At 47.3% G+C, this 18099-nt stretch overlaps 1 protein-coding gene across 1 annotated transcript in view; it reads left to right on the top strand.

Moving 5' to 3' along the window:
* LOC127026537 (acid-sensing ion channel 2) overlaps nt 1-18099 on the top strand; it is a 513577-nt gene that overhangs the window by 445312 nt on the left and 50166 nt on the right. The window lies entirely within an intron of this gene.

Here is an 18099-nt window from a genome sequence, read left to right as displayed (position 1 = left end):
TCGTGGTTGTCGTCTGATTTAGTCACTCCAAGTTCAACTCCAGGCGGTTGTTCTCGGCTTGTGTTTGGCTTTTACGTTACTGCATTGTGGCAGAAACTGGCAGTCTGAGTCCTTCAGAGCTGGAGTTCTCCTTCATTTTAATTTCCCTTTTTTTAGTTAATAACAGACGTTTCATTTTAAAAAAAAAATGCAAAAGAAATTGTGGAGAAGCAAACATTGTTTGAGCCGGGTTTGTATTGTATCCTGTGTTAAATTAAGCTGCACATCTAATTTCCAAGCATAGGTCAGTTCAGCTGCTTAATTGAGATGGGTTTGAAGTTGATGTGAGTACTGCGTATCCAGTACTTAAAGGCGGCCTACAGGAAAGATGGGGAGGAACTCTTTATCAGGGAGTGTAGTGATAGGATGAGAGATAACGGTTTTAAACTGAAAGAGGGTAGATGTAGATTAGAAATTAGGAAGAAATTCTTTACTGTGAGGGTGGTGAGACACTGGCACAGGTTGCCCAGAGAAGCTGTGGATGCCCCATCCCTGGAAGTGTTCAAGGCCAGGTTGGATGGGGCTTTGAGCAACCTGGTCTGGTGGAAGGTGTCCCTGCCCATGGCAGGGGGGGTGGAACTAGATGATCTTTAAGGTCCCTTCCAATCCAAACCATTCTATGATTCTATGATGTCCATGAAGAATGGACTTGCCCACGGTGGTACTGCCAACCCTGTTGCTTTTGGTGATGTAGAAGTTTAAAACAAGTTTGCATTTGCTTCTTGAGCCTTTTTTCCTCCATGGCTTCTAGTAAAACCTGAGACCTCTCCACTGTCTCCAATTTTTTTTCTTCCCTGGATGCCCACCTTAACTCACCCGTCTCCCGAGGTGCCCAACCTTCTTTTCTTGCATGGCTTTCTGGGATGAAACCCAACAGCATCCCACCGTAGCACAGCCTGCCACCACACCTCGTGTCAGGACCATCTCTAGGCTCAGCCTTAACATCTCTCTGGGCAGAGGAGCCTTAACAAAAGCCATCTCCACCCTGCCAGGTCCTGCAGATTGGCAAATAATAATGGAATAACCCCAACATGGAGCCTTCAACTTCAGGAGAGAAATCCATGCTTCACTTCCCTGCTTCCATTGCAATTTCAGCTCTTTGTGGATTTGGCCACAGCTCATCCCAGCCCATGTCAGAAGGAGAAGGTTGGAGGGATTTGTTTAGTTCTGCTCATTTTCAAGTTCAGGTTTGCTTGTGTGGGGTCAGCTGGTTGCCTCTGCAATTTGTAATTTGCTTCTACACCGGGTCTGTTATTCCGTTAACAACAATAAACTTTCAAGCTGTCAGCCTCTGCTTTGCTGATAATAAAATACGTTGCGAATAACGCAGGTTTGCAGGGCAGCCAAGTAGCCCAGGAGCAGAGGAAAATAACCCAATGTGATGACTAACAAAATTATAAGGTGTGGAGGGAGTAATGACCCGAGTTATTACGTTGCTTTACAGAAGCTTTTAGCATTTCAGACAGCTACGGTTGCTCTAACCTGATGCTGCTTTGCTTTTAATTGACTAATAATTGCTGGTCCCTGAAGATGGCTGTTGGTCGGGACACGAGGCATTTCCTCACTAGTTGAATTGTCAGGGGAGGTCTCATTTTGGTTTCATAGAATCATAGAATGGTTTGGGTTGGATGGGACCTTAAAGATCATCTAGTTCCAACCCCCTGCCATGGGCAGGGACACCTTCCACTAGACCTATCTCTGTTGAGTTGCTTTTGGCCCATAGTGCTGTAGATGAAGGAAACACTTGTTCTCCTGTCCCTGGAGCTGGTTCTTTCCTTCTTCATTGTTATTTCAGACCTTCTTGGTAAATGGTTCCCATAACTGTGTTGTGTTTGAGGTATATATCTGTACGCCTATATTGTATATGGAGCAGCTTATCTCCTAGAGGAACCTAACTGGTGTAGGAGCTAAGCCCCTTCTCAGAGGGTATGAGACAGATTGGCCAAGACCCGCTAAGCTGTTGAGATCCAGGAAAACCAAGGGGAGTGAGAAGCACATATTCCCCCGAGATGCTTGGCTGTTTGCGATGCCAGGCTGCATCACACAGCACGGAGGATGCTTGGCATGTTCCCTCTTGTTGAAACCCAAAAGGCTGGGAAATGGGATTTATCCATGATGGACACCACTGTGGTGGCCAGGACTGGGGCTACAGGACTTGATTATTTTGCTTCATGAACCTATGGCTCCAAGCCAAGCCTTGGACCACGGTGCTGGAGCAGGAGGTGCGCGGGGACGGTCCCTGCCCCAGGAATTTGCAGCCAGCTCACTTAGGAGCATCAGTCTCATAGCAGGGTCAGTCTGAGCCTTTATTTCTTACTGGTGCAGATCTAAGCGTGGAGAAAGGGATTACCCTCAATAAGGGTGAAGGCAGAAGCAGGGCAAGTGATCACGGGGGAAACATCATAAAAAGGTCTTGAGGATGAGCTACCGTTTTGCGTTCTGGCAGCCAAAGCTAAGAAAGGAAAAAGAGCCTTTTCCATTGAAGCAGGACCGTCTCCGTGCCATGAAACCCTCCCTTCTCTCCCCTATTAGTTATTTTTTTCCTGTACCGACTCCCTTCACTGCTTTCTATATTGACTTGGCGTCTCAGACAGGTCAGCTGTGAAAGCTGCCATGATCCAAAACGTGCCAGCTCAGGCCAGGTTAGTTCAGATAAACAGTATCTACAAGGCCGACTCTGAGTAGCTGACTTGGTTGGGAACAAGCAGCTGCAAAAGCCCTTGACAGAGCGTGTGAGGCTTTCCAGGATGTGGTGATGCTTCTGAGAAGTCACCAGGGAGACATGAAAGTGCAGAGAGCTTCCAGAAATTCTTCTGTATTTCTTATTTCATTGCGAAGGACGGTGATGGTGACACCATGTCCGCTTGCCCACGGCCGAGGGACTGCTCAGGGCAGCTGCAGGGTAGCAAATTCAGGGGGAAAAAAGGAAAACTGACTGTATTAAAAATGCAGAGCCTGATGAAGCTGTCACATACTTCCCTGGCGAGGCTAAACCTTCCATGGGATGTAAGAAAGCTGTGCAGATAACTATGAATATCTGGAGTTAGAACAACAAATGGTTTTGGAAGGAAAAAAGAAATGTCATTTGTGATAAAATCTCCAGCAAGAAATGCTCCATCCCCGCTTTGCCAAAGCACCCGAGGGAAGGTTTTTGGGCTGAGGGCTCCTGGGTTTAGCTACTTTGGTGATGCTCATTTTTTCTCTCTTCCTGTTTTTCCTGGGCATTTGGAACAGACTGCATACCCCCAAAGACTTGCGGATTTACTTTGCCAATGGCGGGATGTTCATAAAATATTTTTGCTTGGAGTTGCATTTTAAGAGTTTCCCATTGTTTGCCGAGGGTTAATTCTCCATCGATGTAGTTTAATTGATCAGCCTGGCATTTGGGTCGTGCAATAGCTCTTTACTTCCAAGTGCAACATCCTTGTTTCAAACAGCCCATTTTTGGCTGCAGAAAGAGTTTCTGCTGCAGCCGAGCATCACTCCCCGTTTGCATCCTTCCGCAGGCAGATGCCTTGCTGCGGCAGCTTTGTATCCCCAGCGTGCCGGGCACCGCAATCCCTGCAGCACCCTGACCCTCAGCAACATCGCCAGCCCTACACAGCATCTACCCAACACACCTCCTTGCAGCTCCGAGTCCCTTGGAGCCTGCGGAGCGCTGCCTCCTTCCCCTGCTGCCTGCAGGATGCTGCCATGCACCAACTCTTGGTTTTCCTGCATAGGAATTGCACGGCTCAACCTAAAATTCCCTTTTTATAGGGAGGTTTGGTGTCAAAATACCTCTAAAGTCCACTTGAAGGTATTGATGAAATAGGCTTTCTTCTTGGTGCCGCTGAGCAAATAGAGCTGTGTGCCGTTATGTGCTGGATGTGCAGGGTATTGTCGGGAATAGAAATTGCATCAAATAAATTCCTTGAAATGGAGAGAAGGAAAATCTTTATTCAGTGAGCCGCTCAAACGGAGTGCTAAAGAGCCGAGCCTTTTAGTAGCTAGTGTCAAATTAATTACAAAATAAAGCCTTTACATTTCTGAACAGCTGGTTTTTACATTTTTAGAGTTGATTTTTGTTCATGATTACTGTAGGCTTACTCCTGCGAAGCAAACCATAAAATAAGACCAGGGGAAAGTTGTTAAGGGAGTCATGATATCTGTAATTTCAGGGCCTGACTAGAGTGCACATGCTGAGGGTTCAGGGATTTTGGTTCTGGGTTTTTTCATAGTGGGTATTTTCTCCTTGAGAAAGTTTTTTCTGGTGCTTTTATTAGTTAGGAGGGCAGGAACCAATGCATGCTGCTTGCATAAAAGTTAAAATAAAAGGCAAAAAGAGGACAGGTATAAAGATGGTTTATGTAGTTGCTTTTGGAAGCCTTTGCACTGTGCTTTTAGGGTCATTTACATTTGGATCAGAGGATGCTCCCACCACTGGTGGCATCTGGGCTTCTTCAGAGCAGCTTTGGTTGCTGCACTGTGAGCTTATGCTGCAGTAAATGAGAGCGAGGGCAAAGCGATGCTGTCAAGCAGCATCCCAGGCAGTGCTTGCAAATAAAAATATATGTTTGTTTTGAGTGCAGGTTCTCAAAATTTTGCATTATTGCAATCTCCTGCCTCTGCAGCAGCAGCCGATGGCTTTTGCAGCAGGGTGGCGGGGTTTGTCTGACAAATGCAGTTCCCTCCCAGCATAGCGTTGGCCAGAGGCAACGTGCTTCTGCCCTTATATTAAAAAGAGAAGTCTCTCCATAGGTGCTTGGGTACCAAACCATGTAGTTTAGACGGGGGACGGGTAATTGGACCGAGGATTTGGCACTTGGGGCCGAAAGGGTCTTTGCTGTGCGGGTAAACTCTCATCTCAGCCTTGAAGCTGGAAGAGGAAGCACGTTTCGGGGGCTGGCAGGTTCTGGTGGAGAGATAGATAGATAGATAGATACTTGACAAGCTAATTAAAAGGATATTTTTCTACTTTAAAACCATGCTGTGTGCACTGCACAAACTCATTTCCTTGCCTGGGTTATGGATATCTTCTGAGGTTATTATCAGCTAGAAGCAACTAAAAGCACTGAAATGGGCCACGTTGGCTTCGTTTTCATGTGTGCTCAGCTCCAGGTTCCGGATCTCTGGCTCGAGGATGCTCCAGAGAGCTGAGGGGTGGTGTGTATCAAGCAAAAGTTTAATTGTACGTTTTCTTACCTCCCACAGCTTGGGGTCTGTCTCTAGTTCAGGCTGTCAGGTCTGTGTCTCGTCTGCACCAAGTAGCAGGCGGTGCATAGTTGGAATACATCTATAACTATGTATTTTTTTAAAGAAAAAAACCCCAGCATCTGGGATGATCTGGGAAACTACGTTTGCCCATAAAGAGCTTTGAGTCCCCCTCGAGCGTGAGACGTGCTGTAAAAATGTAAAAAGGAGCTGGCGGATACCTAAGCCCTTTGGTAGTGAGTAAATAGACTTTAGACCGTAGTAGACCATAAATAGACTCTTTGGAGGTCTCCGCCAAAAATATCTGAGTGTTGATTTTAAGGAGGGATGCAGACGAGCTGCCCAGCTCCCTTGTGTCCTGTTACACCGTATATTTGCTGTAATGAAGGGATCTCCCTTTTTTTCTCTTGCCTTGCTGTATGTCACGCTTGCATTTACAAAGCAAATCGTCCCTGTCCTGGGGTTTGGGGATGTCCTCGGGCAACGCCGCTCCCTGCGGGATCATGAGTGTCATTATAATTAACCTGAAATTGCACATGTATCGGGATCTCTTGAGAAGGTTTAGAGTCAAATAAAGAGTTAAGGGATAAAAAAAATCTTGCCTTTGGACTAATTGGGCTTTCATCCATCATCAGTGATGGAGCAGGATTGCCCCAGCCCTGGAGGAGGGATGCAGCCACGGAGGAGATGCTCGTGCCTGGCCGGTGCTTCATGTCTTGCACTAAATACCATGTTGCTGCTGCTCGGCTGAGGAATGTGTACAGCAAATCTTTTAACACACCCCAGCTCGTGGCAAGAGCCAGGGTTTCACTGTGTGTGTCTTGTCCTGGGGCTTCGATCGAGTCGTTCGGAGGTGGTTCCTAAAATCCCCTGCGTAACTCGAAGCACCGGCTCTGCGCCGTGGGGTTCTGTGTCCCACCGCTTTTCTGGAACGGCAAGGGGCTGCTTGGAGCTATGGCTGTACAAATAATAAATAGCGGCTATAAAATCTCTCGCTGAATTGGCTACTTCAGCAGTAATTTAAATTAAAAAGCTAACTGAGGTTAATCCTTTAGCCAAAGGATGCTTACAGAGTGTCTGCGCTGGTCTGGCTGCAGAGGCCGTGGATCGGGTACTTGTATGAGGTTTGGGAATACAGAGTACAAAATAATTTCCTTGCTGTATTTTTTTTTTTTCTTTTAATTTCCCCTGGAAAATATTTTAGTCCTTTTCGTGCAGTTTTTGTAGGGCTGTCTCCAAAAAGCTGTCCTGCATTGAACATGCTACATGTATGTTTGCTGTGAACAGCAGAGCCTGACCGTTGCTGCTTGCCTCATTATATCAGTATGTATACTCCATAGTCCAAATCTCATTCAGTCCCACATAGAAATTTATCAGGAATGATTTATATTAACCCAGCGGGAGTCAAGTGGATTTGCTGAGAGCATCGTCTTTGCCCCACTGCTGTCGTGGCTGGAGATCTCGCTGCGCACGACCTTCGGTGGGGACTGCGATGCTGGGGTGCAGCCCATGCTGGGCTGTGATACCGCATCCCATGCTCTCCTCCAGCCCTGCTCTGCTCTAAAAAATGACTATAAAAATACCACCATATCATGTCTGGTTTACTACCACTCAGTGATTTTGAGATCCAATCTGCCCCGTTTACAAGCATGATTTTTTTTTTTTCCCTGCTTGCCGGTACCCATTTACCCTGGAATCAGAAAGTTAAGTTTGTCGTGTCCTCAGTGGTGACGATGATATAAAAATGCAGTTGCATCCCTGGGTGAGTGTTTGTGGCTGAAACACGGGCCAGAAAACAGGGCTGCCGCTGCCCCCAGCTGTGCTGGCTCTGCCCGGCTAAAACGGGGGGAAAAAAGAGCGAAAAGATGTCATTTCCTATAGACAGTCAACTGAGTGAGAAGGGACTATGGTTACTAACTCTCTTTTTGCAATATATTGCACTCTAAATTTCAAGCACAGGAATTTTTTTATACCTTGCTATAAGCAAGTGGCTGTGCTGAGCTGTGCCTCTCTGCTCCCCTGCGTCGTCCCATGTGGATGGATCCATCCCTGGGAAATAGATGCTTGGGTCTGATGAATCCTGCCCATCATCAGCCTTAGGCTGAAAGCAAACTTCATCTCAGTTTACGTCTATCTGTACCTATATATGTACCTCCATATGTACATTCCTCTCTGCTTTACCCTTCTCCACTGATTGCAGGAATCTCAGTAGCAGAGTTTGGGTCCATGTTTTACTGTCAAGGCTTGAATTTAGGTAGGATAAAATCCACTGTAGCTATTATTTTCCTACTTTCCCTGCAGTAAGGGGACCATTTGTTTTGTAGCTGTCATTGGGTATAATATAGTCCCAGCTGGGGATAGACCTGCCGACATCTCACTGTAGGTAACGCTGCTTCGTTTGTCGTATCTCCGGATGATGAAATACTGCATTACCATAACGCATCCGCATGGTAGGGAGCAGAGAGGCAAAGTACGATGGGATCTGATGTGCTCAGTCCTGGGAGCAGGCGCGGAGATGGCTCTGGTCCACTGGTTGCCCCATGAGTGCAGCAGCCACCACTTGTGAGCTGATGCTTGGAGGTCGTCTTGGTCTATGAGGTAGCGGTTGCATAGATAGTGTGTCGAAAGCGATAGTGTTTTACCTAATTACAGGCCTGATTCAGCTCGCTCCCATCTGTAGCAAAACTCCCACTGTCTGCGTTCGGTGCGGGATGGTATAAAAATGGCCATGATGTCTGTGCTCCTCGTATTACTGTAATTTCCGAGCACCTCGCAGGCATGAATGCAGGTGTCCCCACGTGCTCCTGGGGAGTCAGACGCTGCCGATAGCCCTATTTTACCTATCCACAGGCTGCCTTTTCCCCACGGGAGGTGAGAAACATGACAGCTGCCTGTCCTGCCTGCTCCATGCACGCAAAGGGAGTCCTTGAGATAAGACTCACCACCATGCTGACGGCATGTGCACAAGTGATGGGGAATTGCTTTGCGTGCACGAGCAATGGAGAACAGCTTTGCTTTCTGGGGTTTTCTGCACCGGAGAGCAGTGGGGCGTTGCTGGAAGGTCTGTGTGCAGCCAAAGGGTGAAAGAAGAAAGACACCGTGCATGCAGGTTCTCCAAAGTTCACTCTTCCAAAAGATGTAGCCATCACAAGGAAGTTGAAAAGAGTGCTTTGTGCTGACTTTTGAGCGTCTCTAACTAAAATGCCTGAAGTGCATTATGGAAATGTCTTTTTCAATTGACTGTAGAGAAAATTTAAGAGCCTAAATGGTGGTGCTCTGAATTATGGCTTGGTTATATGCCAGCGAAAACCTGCAGTGCAAATCCCTTGGTGTGCGAGGGGCATAAAACCATCACCCGACCGTATGGCCATGGCCGTTCACACTGGCCATGGTGGCCAAGCTGGTCCTGAGTTCCACCCCAAGCCCTGTGCTGGGTGGGGACAGGCTTTGCTTTTTCTTGTGCCCCAAATATTTCACTTCAGGTGGAAGTTGTAACACTCAGGGCTGTAAGTAGTAAAAGCCTCCTGGGGTTTTAAGCTTCAGTGGCTACAGAGAAATGCTGTTTTCAGTATGACATTTAGTACTTATCTCCTCTGCGTAGGGATGAGGGAGCGGTTGCTGCTTTTCCTTCGCAAAAGGCATGAGGTGAAGTTGTCCCATTGGGAGTATTTGGAGCTCTTTGTCCTTTTCTTGAGGCTGATGCCTCCCATCTGTGCTGGCTCTGGGGAAAGGCTGGGCTTTCTAGGCCGAGAACGGCCTAAAAAGCTCCAGACATGAGAAGAATTTTATAGGAAGGAGCAAACGCTTCTGGCATTGGCTAGGGAGGAACCATCCTGCAGGTTCTCAGTATCTCAGGAGGGTTGTGGAGGGGCTGAAGGCCATGGCTGAGGAGTCTCTGGCCAATCTCACCCTGGATGACCGGGATGGCCCAGCTCACGACTGTTTCCCCATCCCTCCTTTGGCTTTGGGGTGCTGCTTGATGGTTTTAAGGTGCATGGGAGGTCTGAAGATGGTCGATCAGCATTTTTTGGAGAACTCATTTGGTACGTGATATCCTTCCTTAGCTGGAGGGGTTTGGGTTTGACACTGACATTTCAAGTCCAAATGTTTTATCCACCCTCTTTGCTAAGGCTCCATAGCACCTGCATGAGTATCTGCGGGAGGATGAGTGCTGGGGGGATCCGTGGGCTCCTGTTGCACACTCTTGAGGTATTTTTGGCAGGGCCATACAGCAATATTGCCGTTGTCAATCCCAGAGCTGCAGCTGCTGCTGGGCTGGAGACAGAGCTGTGCTGCTACTCAGTAGTTCAGCAAGGGTAATGAAGAACAATTCATTAAATGAATCAGTGGGGAGAGGTTAGGAAGACAGATTGTAATTATTGTCCAAATGAATCCTGGCCTTCAAGCCGTATGCTGGCACCTGTTAAAAGGCTCCGGGGCTCCTACTGCCGGGATGCGCAGAGCTCGTCCACGGGCTGCTGCTGGTGAAGGGACAGCCTTGGTGGTCACGAAGGAGGAATGCAATACGCTGTCACCCGCCTTTCTTCTCTTTCCACACCATCTGCTGCTTCCTGAGGGTATCGTCCAGGTTGTTGTCTTGTCTGACCTCGTTCAACCCGAGTCTGGTGATATCACGGTCGCAGCCTGGCGTGTCTCGGGCCGTTGACCTCATTTCACCTGCGTGCAATGCACATTTGTACAGGCCGAGTGGCCTCATGCTTGTGCTGGGGCATTGATTTTCGTAAGATGAGAAACTACTTGTCAAAAAACCCCCACCCTCTCCCCTCCAAAAAAACCCCAAACCAGTAAAAAGTGAGGATGGCGTTCTGCATCGGGTTACTGAAGGACCTGTGAATGGTGCTCTGCAAACCAAGTCCTGGGAAATTAAGAGATGTTCATGGGTTAATTTGTGTTCATATGGGTGATGAACCTTTGTGGGAGAATGCAGATATTGTTCCCTGCGACTAATAAATTACGGTCTGGTGGGACGGAGCTCCTGTCGCATTGTTCTGCATCAGTTTGTTATGTGTGGAAGTAATTAGGGCTTGATGGGGATCAGAGAGAGGGTAGCAGTTTTCTTAGTTTATGGACCAACATAATTCTCAAATATTTGGAGCTTCACCATTATAGTTTATTCATTTGCTGCCAGAATATTAGTGCTATATTTCTTTTTAAATATCCACTCAACCAGTGCTAAATTGCAGTGATCGCTGTGGAGGTGATTTATGCCAGCTATAAGGACCCTCCATAAGTACTCACCATTCAAACAAATGCTTGCACCAATATGCCATTACAGGGAGTGGCTGATTGCACAAATAAGAAGAAAATGGCAATATCTCTTAGTGAATTAAACGCGCTAGCCTGTCATGCCTCTGCATTAGTGCTGCTGGAGTTTAACTGTTCCTGAAGGGTAGAATATAGGGGTATGAATTGTGATCCACTGGGCGACATTTAATGCCATCCTATAAAATAAACAAATTAAAAAGAGAGTTGGTCCTGTCCAGTGGCAAAAACTGGTTTTGAAGGTGGAGATCGATGTATTAGGAGTGTTACACGTTTTGTAGCAGCTTGTCGCAACGGTAGACTATTACATTTGGGATGGTGGCCGCTGCTAGTTTGTAAAAGAAACAACATTAATGCCAGCACAAGACTATCTTAGCCTCAGGTGGTACCTAGGACCTTGATAACTTCTTATTTAAAAACAGCAGACTTGTATAAAACCAGAGCTGACATCCCTGCTGTTCCCATACAGTCGTGCGACAGCAGTGCCCAGAGGGGTGCTGGCAGACATCGAACTGATTTCAAGGAAACATCTCCCTGCCTTGCCTTGCAGAGTTGCTTGACAAGCCCCACTGGGATATCTCAGTCTTGGAGGCCAAAAGGAAAACCCTGTCCTTGTAAACACATCTCTGACAACTTTTATGGCTCTGCTTTCCGGAGCTCCATCCCCATTACTCTTCTCCGTTGCGAGATTAAACCTGACACCTTGAAGGATGGATAATATTTTGCTTGTCTGACATGCTTCTGTGCCAGATTTCCAGTAATGCAAAACAAACATGGATTTAAAGAGAAATCTATGGCTACTCTTTGAGGAGGAGAAGATACTGAAGTATGTCATCTATATGCGTTTTCCCTCCTGGTTTATGTTAATGTTTGAAAGTGCCGTGCCTTGCCTTACGATCTCTTGAGGCTGACAGACCAAGTCACCTTTTTAATACATGGGTCTGTGAGTTTTTTGTATTTCCCCCAGTGTCTTTGTAGGACTGAGATACGTAATCCTCTCCAGCGAAGAGGATGCCCTGGTGAGGCTTGCATCCCCCTCTGTGTGGGACAGGGACTTGATTCCTTCTTTCCTTCTGTACTTCCATTTGGAAGGGAGATGAAGTCCTTTCTACCTGTTAGGTGTGAGTTCTCTCCTTACCAAGCTGTCATTGCAGTCTTGTTCTGCTTTGGAAAGAGATCCCCTTGGGATTTGATACTTCAGAAACCTGTTTATTGTAGGCATCCCTTGCAATTTGCTCTTTGCAGCCATCACTTCATTTTAAATAATGTACCACTACCTCCTGCCAGGGTGTGAACAAATGGACCATCGTGATGCACTTGCATGGAGCCAAATGGACCGTGCTGTTCCTCGCACCTCGAGTGAAATAATGACATGGCTCGATGCCACCGTCAGTTCAGCGGGTGCCATGGGAGAGCTGGTAGCTATGGGAATGTATCGCTCTGCCAAAACCTCAGAAATAAGGTCTATTTCTTCCTAAACAGGATCTTTTTCCCATTATCTCATGTGCGTTCCTGCCCAAACCCATCTCCGTTCTCCCCAGGCCCTTTCAGCTTCGTGTTCCCCTTCTCCTGGACCTGTCTGGAAAGTCCCTTCATTTTCCTTTTTGCTCTGTTGTACATGATGCTGTTGGATGTGGCTTGATAGGATATGTGTCTCTGAACCTTTGTGTACCTCAATTGTGGAGAAAATGATTGTGAAGGATGCTAATTTGCTCTCCTCAATGGTTAGTACCTTAATCTGACAACTAATGTCTTGCCTTGTCAGTGAGCTCTACCTGTGTCTTTGTCTGGATTTAGAAAAGTATTTTACAGACTTAAATTACTTACTTTTACCATCATTTTGCTCCGTATTGAAAGGATAATTTATCAGCAGATATGCTTGTCCTGTGTATGCTGGTTATAAACTGTGAAATACCTTTTTCTCTGTTACTCTGGTCAGGCTTGCTTGCATTTTGAATATCAGTCTTTTTTGGACTATTGGTTTGACACACAGCAGGATATGGTATGCATCGATGCCTTGGAGTTTTTGGTGGTGATGTCTTCTGTTTTGTATATGGAGTCTGTTTGAGATACCCATGCTCTGCTTTTTAATTTCATAGGATACACATTTTTCCCTTTACATGCTAAAGAAGGGCTCATTGTGTCACTCAAATACTATTTCACAGATTTTGAACAAGTTTACCTTTGTACTTAAATGGGGATTTTCAGAGGAGCTGTCAAAAGTAACCGGTGATCCATCAAAGAAAAAAATTGGTATTTTTATAGACTATTCTCAAGGTATATGTGTGTATTTTTGTTTCTGGCTTGTGCTGGACCTTCTTTTTATTGCAAGTTAAAACATTACTAACAGCAAGGAGTGCTGTTTTCCCCTAAGACAGATAAACTGAGGTTAAATCATTCTGCTTTGCCTCATGTTTACTGTCTCAGGTCTACTGCTGCAGTTAGTATATACTGATGTTGCCCTTTCTGAACAGCTCTATCGTTTTGTCCTGATGATCTGATAACGCTCTGAAGCCTTTCCTGTTATCAGGGAGCCCAAAAGAGCCTGAAACCGAGAGGATGCCCTGAAAATGTTACATCTTCCTAAATAATCATTCATAGCAAAGGTGAGAAGGTGAGGAACAGCACAACACCATTTAATGTGAGTTGAAATGAATGCGTATGGATTTTGGAACTTGGCAATATCTTTTTAAATGCTATTATAAATAGTCTTTTATAGCTTCTTAGGGCAAGATGGAAAACCTTGTGGTTGAGGGTCTCGAGAGAGAGGTACCCGCGGTTGTCCAGTGCCGTAGTCTGCTGCCACAGTTGGGCATTGAGCATGGTGGCTAAGCCCTGCTCTGCAGGGAAATTTTATATATGGGGATGCCATATATTTATATATATGGCATTTATATATGGTTTGGTAGGGGACTGGCCATATAGGCATTGGCTTTCTCCTCGTAGAGGAGGTGGAAGGAGCCTGCCCAGGGTTTGAGGCAGAAGGTAGCTGGCAGCTGGGCATGGGCATCCCGTGGGAGCTGTGCTGTGGAGGAAAAATGAACCCTGCGGGGCTTTCCTTAATGCCGGCTGGCTCTCCCCAATTCCCTCCTAAGCAAGGCTGTTGGCCTCAAAGCCTTCATCGCTGTGAAACCGAGCTGAGGTTAAACACCATGTCCGTGCTCAGAAAGGTGCTCGCTCCATGCAGCATCGGTGGAGAACAGGATGGATGGGATGTGTTTTCTGGGATGTGGAGAGGCGGTGCGTAGAGCTGAAGCTGCTGTTACCTGTGGCATGTTGTACGTAGTAGGGTGGCGACTGCTGGGACTGTAGTGCAGGAGCTACTAAGAGGTCTTCTAGGGGGCTTCTTCAGGGACTTCTAGGGAGGTCTCTAGCTGCAGTGAGCAGGGTGACTTTCTTCCTTTCCTTCTTCCTTTCCCGTTTTTTTTTGTCTTTCTTGTTTGTTTGTTTGTTTGTTTGATGTATTTGTGACTCCTTTCTGCCTGGGAGCAGGACTAAACCGAGCAGAAGATTGCCTGAAGGCATCCCCGGTCGCTGTTTGAGCATTAACACTGCTCATGGCTCACAGCTGCCTTTCCCATAGGGTCCCTGCAAGCAACCTTGTCCTGCAGGGAAAGGCTCTCATTTCTTCATCCTCAGTTTATTCTCTTTGATTTTCAATTCTCTGTCCTTTCAGGCCTGCGTCCTCATAGCCCTGGTGGTGCTCTCCCAGTGAGGGCTGCTGGAGGTGAGCAGTGGGAGCAGCGTGCAGCCAGCTCAAACCCCACGTGGAGGCATCTACATGGGGTTTAGTTGGATCAGGTGTGTGCTTTGGGAGCAAATCTCCCAACTGTCCCCACTTACAGTGCTTTAGTTTGCATTGAGGAGCTGTCTTGGAGCACTTGGTCTGAACTCCTTGTGGATGAAACTTAGTGGAAAGATGTGCTCCAGCCCAAATGGGCACCCAGTGCATGGAATCGGGCTCGAGCTCGTCCAAAGGAATAAAAAGCCCTGAATCAAGTCTAGCATTTTGGTCCTCCTCCCCAGCTGTTTAGCTCTATAGGTCTCCTGGTCCATGCTGTTTGCTGATGTATCCCTTGTTGGTCTCCTCTCGAGCACTGGTTCTTTGCTTAGCCATTAAGCCTGGTGGTGACCCTACCCCAAAGTTTTCATGCTGTTTGCTAGCTCTGGGTACTTCAACAAAGATGCCTGATTCCTCATGAGGACAAGGGTGGTGGGTTGACCCCAGCCGGATGCCAGGTGCCCACCAAAGCCCCTCCTCAACTGGACAGGGGGAGAAAATAAAATGAAAGGCTTGTAGGTCGAGATAAGGGCAGTTTAATAAAGCAGAAGCAAAGGTCACGCGCAAAAGCAAAGGAAAACAAAAGATTTTATTCTCTACTTCCCATCAGCAGGCGATGTTCAGCCACTTCCCGGGAAGCAGGGTTTCAGTACGCGTAGTAGTTGCTCCGTAAGACAAATGTAAACGAACAAATGCCCCCCGCTTCCTCCTCCTCCCCCTAGCTTTTATACTGAGCAGACGTCATATCGTATGGAATATCCCTTTGGTCAGTTTGGGTCAGCTGTCCTGGCTCTGTCCCCTCCCAAGATCTTGCCCACCCCCAGCCTACTGGTGTGGGGGGGGGCAATGTTGGAGAGACAGCCTTGATGCTGTGTGAGCACTGCTCAGCAGTAGCCAAAACACCGGTGTGTTATCAACACCGTTCTAGCTACCAATACAGAGCAGAGCACTGTGAGGGCTGCTATGGGGAAAATTAACTCCATCTCAGCTAGACCCAATACAACAAGTGTTCATGTTCTCCATCGTATCACCATCATGGCTCTGGTGTGGTATTTGGCTGTACAAAGCCGTAAGTAACTGCCTGATTTGCAGAGCTGAAAGGGTGGATACGCACCGGGAGCCTTAAGGAGAATCTGTGCTTGCTGGTGGCCCTATCAGTGATCTGGACGAGGGGATCAAGTGCACCCTCAGTAAGTTTGCAGACAACCCCAAGTTGGGTGGGAGTGTTGATCTGCTTGAGGGCAGGAAGGCTCTGCAGAGGGGTCTGGACAGGCTGGATCGATGGGCCAAGGCCCATTGTATGAGGTTCAACAAGGCTAAGTGCTGGGTCCTGCACTTGGGTCACAACAACCCCATGCAACGCTACAGGCTTGGGGAAGAGTGGCTGGAAAGCTGCCCGGCAGAAAAGGAGCTGGGGGTGTTGGTCGACAGCCGGCTGAATATGAGCCGGCAGCGTGCCCAGGTGGCCAAGAAGGCCACTAGCTTCCTGACTTGTGTCAGCAATAGTGTGGCCAGCAGGACTAGGGCAGTGATCGTCCCCCTGTACTCGGCACCAGTGAGGCTGCACCTCGAATCCTGTGTTCAGTTTTGGGCCCCTCACTACAAGAAAGACACGGAGGTGCTGGAGCGCGTCCAAAGAAGGGCAACAAAGCTGGTGAAGGGTCTGGAGAACAAGTCTTATGAGGAGCGGCTGAGGGAACTGGGGTTGTTTAGCCTGGAGAAAAGGAGGCTGAGGGGAGAACTTACCACTCTCTACAACTCCCTGAAAGGAGGTTGTAATGTGGTGGGTGTTGGTCTCATTTCCCAAGTAACAAGTGATAGGATGAGAGGAAATGGCCTCAAGTTGTGCCAGGGGAGGTTTAGGTTGGATATTAGGAAAAATTTCTTCACCGAAAGGGTTGTCAAGCATTGGAACAGGCTGCCCAGGGAGGTGGTTGAGTCGCCATCCCTGGAGGTATTTAAAAGACGTGTAGATGTGGCACTCAGGGACGTGGGGTAGTGGTGGACTTGGCAGTGCTAGGTTAACGATTGGAGTCAATGATCTTAAAGGTCCTTTCCAACCTAAGTGATTCTATTCTAAAGAGCAGCAGAAAATCATCGGCCTTCCTTGGAAACATTTCCTCACAGAGACCTAGGAGTGATGTAGATGATGCCAGCAGAACCTGGGTTTAAGCTGTGTCTCAGATGGTCCCCAGGGCTTCCCACTGCTCAAGAGCAGATGTGGGGCTGGGAAGTAGTTGCATTTCTTCCATACATGTGTCAACACATCCCAAGTTGTGTGTGGCTGGACAGGTTTCCCGTCTTCTTCTACTGTGCAAGAGAAACATCTGCCAAGGTCGTGGCAGATGAGCTCTTGGCCATGGCCAGCAGCCTTTCGTGGACTTTGACGGTCACTTGCTGAGGGTGGAGCAGAGGGGATGGAGGAACATCCCTTCCTTTTCAAGTCACCATTTGATTTCTTTTTCTGGGATTGGGGTCCCAGACATGCAGCTGAAGTGAGCTTCGGGCCCCTGTCACTTTAGATCTTGTTTGTTGGATAAACATGCCTTAACTGGAGGTTTTACACTTCAGTTTTTACAGCTGCAAAGGGCCATATAAAAAGGCCCATAAAATTGCCTGGATTTATTTGGCTAAAGAGTGCACTGGGTACATCAGCATCTAAATCCTTATTCAGCATTTACAGTGCACTGTTGCTCTTGATACAAGCTTGCTTGTTTTCCTGTGATTTTCACTAATGCAGGTTTTCTTCTTGCTGTATTTTAACTATCCTAATTAGAAATTTTTGACTTCTGCCTTCAAAGCCTATCTGGGAAAACCCATCTACGGGGCACTGGCTGCTAACACAGGCTTACTGTTGTTTAGCTTATCTTTCCAGCTTGAATGGTTTAATAGGTCAGTCAAGTATTAAAATGGGATTTTCACTAGGATATAAAATCTTTTGTAAAGGGCATATTTTTTTTCCTGCAAACACTTCATATTCTCTGCATCCTTTTTGCTCCAACTGGAGGTTTTAAACTTGAATATGATTTCATATTTCTTTTTTTTCACCTGCTTCCCTGAGGCTGTGATTATAAGGCATATGTCAATATTTGAGAGGAATAAATTGCTGATGACTCCAGCTTCTGTTTAGTTTTATGAATCATCTTGGGGTCGTATGATCTCAGCAACTGTGTTAGTGACTTGTGATTTCTGATGGGACTGCAGCCAGCGTGCCGCTTGGTGTTGGGCTCCCTTCGCTCTGAATATTTATTACCGGTGTTTGCTGATTGCTTACTGATTGCAAAACCCAGACTTTCTGAAGCCGTGAAGCAGTAGAGTGACTCAAAGACGACTCACGCTCCCCGTTTCACGCTGGTGCTTGTCACAAGTCACCACGTGTGATGGTTGGGGGATTTCTAAATGACTGTGAGCCATTTTATCCTCTTTTACTATAGGAAGAAGTTCTGCACATATGCATGTCCCCCGGTCTGTCAGTGCAAGTCATAGGAGGGACTTGTAGTTTGTTCTTTGGGTTTCCATATGTTCTCCCAGTTCGGGGGAAGGTGGAGCGGAGGACTGGTCAATGCCCAAGACCATCAATGCCACCGCGATCAAAGATGTCACATCTCTGCTGCCCCACCAAGAGCCACCCCACTTGGAAACCCGTGTCCCTGCCACTGGGAAACCTGTGTCCCTGCCACTTGGGAACCCGTGTCCCTGCCACTGGGAAACCTGTGTCCCTGCCACTTGGGAACCCACGTCCACCCCACTTGGAAACCTATGTCAGCCCTGCTTTGCAGAGCTGGTGGTGGCCTGGAAGCCCC

Source organism: Gymnogyps californianus, chromosome 28 (assembly GCF_018139145.2).
Source record: "Gymnogyps californianus isolate 813 chromosome 28, ASM1813914v2, whole genome shotgun sequence".
In the NCBI taxonomy this organism is placed as follows: domain Eukaryota; kingdom Metazoa; phylum Chordata; class Aves; order Accipitriformes; family Cathartidae; genus Gymnogyps; species Gymnogyps californianus.
Note: the sequence above shows the minus strand (reverse complement) of the source record. Positions and strands in the feature narration are given on the sequence as shown.